Genomic DNA, 6178 nt, shown 5'->3' with positions numbered 1-6178 from the left:
GAAATAACACAGCACAGATTTTCACTCGTGCAAGCTGCACACCCTTTATTTTTGAAAAGTAAACTGATGGTAAGACCGCTGTTACATTGATCACTACAAGCTGAAGCTTTCGCTCGGTGAATTAATGGTTCAGTGCGCAAGACGTCGTGTTTCTATAGCGCAATTGGTTCCTGTTAATTAATAATGGTTGGTGGTTCAATTCCACTCACAGAGGGTGACTGTTACCTTAGCATTCATTGTCTCGCATTGCCGGGTTTCTAAAGTGCTGCTATCAGCTGAGCACGGCTGATATTCCAACATTTCGCCTGCGGTCGGAGAGCAGGCACACGAACAATAAATAAAAAACCGAGATTGGCTTCAAGGTAATCAGAATTCTTCGTGACAGACCAGATCCGAAGAGAATGCTCACGGTTTGCCGGAGAGCAGTCTCGCTGTGACGTGGATATTTCTGCAGTGAGCGAGAAGCAAACTGTTTCCCATTTTTCCGTGATGAATGTCACTCCCCTGACTTTGGAAAAGTAAAATGGTATTCACATTCCGACAGGTTTCAGTTGATTTGTGAGGGATTATTAAAGGATCCTGCAGCGCTGCCTCCGTTAACAACAGCAGTTCTGAGCCGCATCTCAGAAGCAGCAACAATCCCATCAGTTTTTTGCTGTTCCCCAGCTCCCGGAGTGAGCGAGACCGTGACAGCAGCACCATTCAGGCCGCCTGTCCGGCCCTGCCCTCTCCAATCACCGGCTGCCGATGGAAAGCAGCGAATGCAGTCTCAGACCGAGCATTATTGCCCTTCCCTGGGAAACTGGATACCACGGCCCGACCAAACGTCCCCATACACCGAGCACAGGCAGACGAAACTCCGGGGAGTTTATATGCTGATCACTCGGCCATCCAGCAGGATTTAGCGAGAATCAGAGAGAGTGAAACTGCCATTGGGCCTCACTGAGAAAATCGGGGTCAGTAAATTAGAGATTCTGGAGTCAGGATGAGCCAGCGGTTGAGGTCGCTGTATTCAGATGGCAGTTTCCCTGGTGTTGTGGTTTTGAATCCTCAATCTTCACATTCAGTCCTTTGCTTGTACGAAATTCTTTCTTGTGCCTTAGGCTGGAGGTGTTTTTTTTTCTGCACAGTTGATTTGCTACTTCCAGAAAACCAACCCGACATCCGTCCCCGGCAGGTTTGTTTTTATTTGTTGTAAGAATGTGTAGTGTTTGAGGTCAGTAGAACACGGCCCGTGGAATCAATCCATTGTGGCATTGACCAGTTGTTCCAATACCTTTGCCACGAGACTCATCTGGCGAAATGGAAATCCAGATGTGGCTCATTCCAATTGCGATTATTAAATAAAAATGAGTCATGGATACGGCCTTTAGGCCTATGGTCTCAATACTCATATTCGCATGTGGACTTTAAACGTTTTGTGTGTTGTTGATAAAATGGTGAAAAGCAGAGTGCGAATGTTTTTGATCGTTCTGAGTCCTTTGCTTCCTCGGTTACTGAATGGTGGGAGATGTTTGTTATGAAACAGACACATATGAAGTACATCTCACTGTATATTGTGCGTGTGCAAGATGTTTTCTGCTAAAATTCGTTCATGTGACTTAAACAATGCCACCATAGCCACACCTGCGGCTAGTCAGCAATTTCTCTTGGACAACACTGACATAGAGCATGGCCGAGTGCACTGAGTCCGGACATTGATGCTTCAGGACTGTCAGGGTGGGATTCGATTTTCGTCTCTAACAAAATTTCCATAGCAACGGAAAGAATGGCGGATGCTGTTGCATAAACATCACAGTCAAACAAACACACACTCTTTGTATCTACTCACTTGAGGTTTTACAAGAGTGGGGGGCACTAGTTAATGTACTTTAACTGAGGCGGCACTAGTTGGGGTTGTATGATAGAGTGGAGCAGCCGTTGCCCTTCTGTATTACTAAGGTGGAATCCAGACTACTTGTATCACAAGCACGGAACATTTTTAACCAAGTCCTAAAATACCGCCTGTAAAATGAGAACGGGTGACAATTCAACAAGGGAAAACACAGCAAACTCATTTAAGTTTAGACTGTCACTTGTTAACCAAGGTGGAAAGCCAACAAAGTGGAGCATTGTTCAGGGATGTCCTGTTCATAATAGGCTGGAAAAAGCCAATCCGGCAAATTATTACCCCATCAGTCTGCACTCAATCATCAGCAAAGTGATGGAAGGTGTCGTCGACAGTACTATCAAGCGGCACTTACTCACCAATAACCTGCTCGCCGATGCTCAGTTTGGGTTTCGCCAGGACCACTCGGCGACAGACCTCATTGCAGCCTTGGTCCAAACCTGGACAAAAGAGGTAAATTCCGGAGGTGAGGTGAGAGTAACTGCCCTTGACATCAAGGCACCCTTTGACCGATGTGTCTTCAAGGAGCCCTAGGAAATTTGAAGTCAACGAGAATCAGGGGGAAAACTCTCCAGTGGCTGGAATCTTACCTGGCGCCAAGTAAGATGGTAGTGGTTGTTGGAGGCAAATCATCTCCGCCCCAGGACATCACTGCAGGAGTTCCTCAGGGCGGTGTCCGACGCCCAACCTTCGTCAGCTGCTTTATCAATAGCCTTTCCTCCATCATAAGGTCAGAAATGGGGATGTTCGCTGATGATTGCACAGTGTACATTTCCATTCGCAATCCCTCTACTAATGAAGCAGTACGTGCCCGCGTGCAGCAAAACCTGGACAACATTCAGCCTTGGGCTGATGAGTGGCAAGTAACATTCAAGTGCCAGGCAATGACCAACGCTAACAAGAGAAAACCTAACCAACTCCCCTTGACATTCAACGGCATTACAATCGCCGAATTCCCCGCCATCAACAGCCTGGGGGTCACCATTGACCAGAAACTTAACTGGACCAGCTACATAAATACTGTGGCGACAAGAGCAGGTCAGAGGATGGGTATTGTGCGGCGAGTGACTCATCTCCTGACTCCCCAAAGTCTTTCTACTATCTACAATGTACAAGTCAGGAGTGTGACGGAATACCCTTCACTTGCCTGGATGTTTGCAGCTCCAGCTTCAATCAAGAAGCTCGACATCATCCAGGACAAAGCAGCCCGCTTGATTGGCACCCCATCCACCACCCTAAACATTCACCCCCTTCACCACCAGCGCACCGTGGCTGCAGTGTGTACCATCCACAGGATGCACTGCAGCAATTCGCCAAGGCTTCATCGACAGCACCACCCAAATCCGCGAACTCTATCACCTAGAAAGTCAAGGGCATATGGCACATAGGAACAACACCACCTGCATGTTCCCCTCCAGGTCACACACCATCCTGCCTAGGAAATATATCGCCGTACCTTCATTGTCGGTGGGTCAAAATCCTGGAACTCCCTTCCTAACAGCACTGTGGGAGAACCTTCACCGCACGGACTTTAGCGGTTCAAGGAGCTGGATCACCACCACCTTCTCAAGCACAATTAGGGATGACGAATAAATGCTGGCCTTGCCAGCGACGCTCAAATCTCATAGAATCGTAGAATGTTTACAGCACGGAAGGAGGCCATTCGGCTCCACGCAATCGTAATCCAGCTAGTCTCACTCTCCCGCCCTTTCCCTGTAGCCCTGCATTTTTTTTTCCTTTCAAGCACTTATCCAGTTGCCTTTGAATCTGCTTTCACCACCCCCTCGGGCAGTGCATTCCAGATACTAACCATTCGCTATTTAAAAACGTTTTTCCTCATGTCACCTTTGGCTCTTTTGCCAATCACCTGAAATCTATGTCCTCTGGTTCTCGACCCTTCTACCATTGGGAACAGTTTCTCTCTATCTATTCTGTCTAGACCCATCATGATTTTGAATTCCTCTATCAAATCTCCCCGCAACCTTCTCTGTTCCAACGAGAACAACCCCAGCTTCTCCAGTCTGTCCAAGTAACTAAATTCCCTCATCCCTGCAATCATTCTAGTAAATCTCTCCTGCACCCTCTGTAAGGCCTTCACATCTTTCCTGAACTGCGGTGCACAGAACCGGACACAATACCATAGTTGTGGCCGAAACAGTGTTTTATGAAGGTTCATCATGACTTCCATACTTTTTTACTCGATGCCTCTATTTATGAAGTCCAGGATCCCGTATACCTTTTCAACCGCATTCTCAACCTGCTCTGAAGCCTTCAACGATTTGTGCACATAAACCACCAGATCTCTCTGGGCCTATACCCATTTTGGAGTTGCGCCCTTTAGTTTATATTGCCTCTCCTGGTTCTTCCTACCGAAATGTATCATGTCGCATTTTTTGTGTTAAATTTCATCTGCCACTTGTCCGCCCATGCCACAGGCCAATATATAACCTCTTGAAGTCTGTCACCATCCTTCACACTGTTCACTACCCTTCCAAGTTTTGTGTCATCTGCAAATTTTGAAATTGTGCCCTGTACAAGCAAGTCCAAGTCATTAATATAAATCAAGAAAAGCAGTGGTCCCAGCATTGACCCATGGGGAACACCATTGTACACCTCCCTCCAGTCCAAAAAACAACCAATCACCACTGCTCTCTGCTTCCTGTCCCTTAGCCAATTCTGCATCCATGTTTCTACTGCCCCCTTTGACCCATGGACCTCAATCTTACTGATAAGCCTACCGTGCGGCACTTTATCAAACACCTTTTGAAAGTCCATATGCACCACATCAACTGCGTTGCCTTCATGTACCCTCTCTGTTAACTCAACAAAAAACTCTATCATGTTAGTTAAACACGATTTGCCTTCAACAAACCCATGCCGGCTTTCCCTAATCAATCCACAGTCGTCCAAGCGTCTGTTAATTCTGTCCCGGATTTTCGTTTCTAAAAGTTTCCCCACCATTGAGGTTTAACTGACTGGCATATAGATGCTGGCTTTATGCTTACACCCTTTTTTGAACAAGGATATAACGTTTGCAATTCTCCAGTCCTCGAACACCATCCCCGTATCTGTGGCTGTTTGGAAGATTATGGTCAGTACCTCCTGCTATTTCCACCCTTCCTTCCCTCAGCAGCCGACGATGCATCCCATCCGGACCGGGTGACTTATCTACTTTAAGTACAGCTAGCCTTCCGAGTACCTCTTCTTTATCAATGTTTAGCCCATTCAGTATCTCAACTGTATTTACCTTCACCGAGACTCTGGCAGCATCTTCTTCCTTGGTAAAGACGTATACAATGTATTCATATAATATCTCTGCCATCCTCTCTGCCTCCATGAATAGCTCTCCTTTATGGTCCCTTATCAGAGTAGGGCTCCTACTGCCCGTTTAATGTTTACATGCCAGTTTATGTTGGCCGCCAGTTTATTCTCACACTCTCTCTTTGCCCGTCATTTCCTTTTTCACTTCCCCTCTGAACTTTCCATATTCAGCCTGGTAAATGAATGAAAAACATGCTGGATTTCCGTCAGTCTGAAACCGAAAGTTATTGGTTGATTAATGGCGATTTGAACAACTATTCGTCTTTTTACTGAGTTTAATGAGCTTTGCGAAATTAATACAACAAACTATTTTGTAAAACTTAATCCCCTGAAGGGGACCCGGCCCCGTCTCCCAGCACTGAGAACATTTGAAGACGGCAACTATCTTCCGAGCATTTCGTATAACCGTTTGCACAGCAGAGTTTCCGTAGTGTAGTGGTTATCACGTTCGCCTCACACGCGAAAGGTCCCCGGTTCGAAACCGGGCGGAAACATTTTCAAAACGTCATCCACTAAAAATCAATAAATATGAAAACACGCAAGATTTCACTCTGCAGTGAAATATGAATAAAATACAGAACCTGTATATTTTCCTTTCTCTGTCCAGTTCTGCACACACTCAAACATTACACAGATACCGAAAATATATCTCCCTCACTTCAGTTTCCTGCCCTGCCTGTGCAGAAATCTCCTCTCAAAGCTACTCATTGCGACTGGTTTTTGTTGATTTGTGAGAGATTTTTAAAGGACCCTGAAGAGCTGCCTCGGTTAATAACTATCGTTCCAAACAGCACGGCAGCCGCGGCAACAAACACATCCGTTTTTCGAAGTTCGATGTTCCCCAGCTCCCGGATTGAGTGAGGCCACGACAGCAACGACATTCAGGCCGCCTGTCCGGCCCCGCTCCCTCCTATCACAGGTTGCTGGCGGAAGGCCGCAAATACCGCCTCAGACAGCGCAATACTGCCG

General features: G+C 46.6%; 1 non-coding gene across 1 annotated transcript; it reads left to right on the top strand.

Annotated features, from left to right (window-relative positions):
* Positions 1 to 5630: 5630 nt before the first annotated feature.
* Positions 5631 to 5703, top strand: trnav-cac (transfer RNA valine (anticodon CAC)). The gene has a single exon. It is a non-coding gene; the product is annotated as a tRNA-Val (tRNA).
* Positions 5704 to 6178: the final 475 nt, after the last annotated feature.

The sequence above is a fragment of the Heptranchias perlo genome, unplaced genomic scaffold, assembly GCF_035084215.1.
Source record: "Heptranchias perlo isolate sHepPer1 unplaced genomic scaffold, sHepPer1.hap1 HAP1_SCAFFOLD_73, whole genome shotgun sequence".
In the NCBI taxonomy this organism is placed as follows: domain Eukaryota; kingdom Metazoa; phylum Chordata; class Chondrichthyes; order Hexanchiformes; family Hexanchidae; genus Heptranchias; species Heptranchias perlo.
This window is presented reverse-complemented; position numbering and strand designations above follow the sequence as displayed.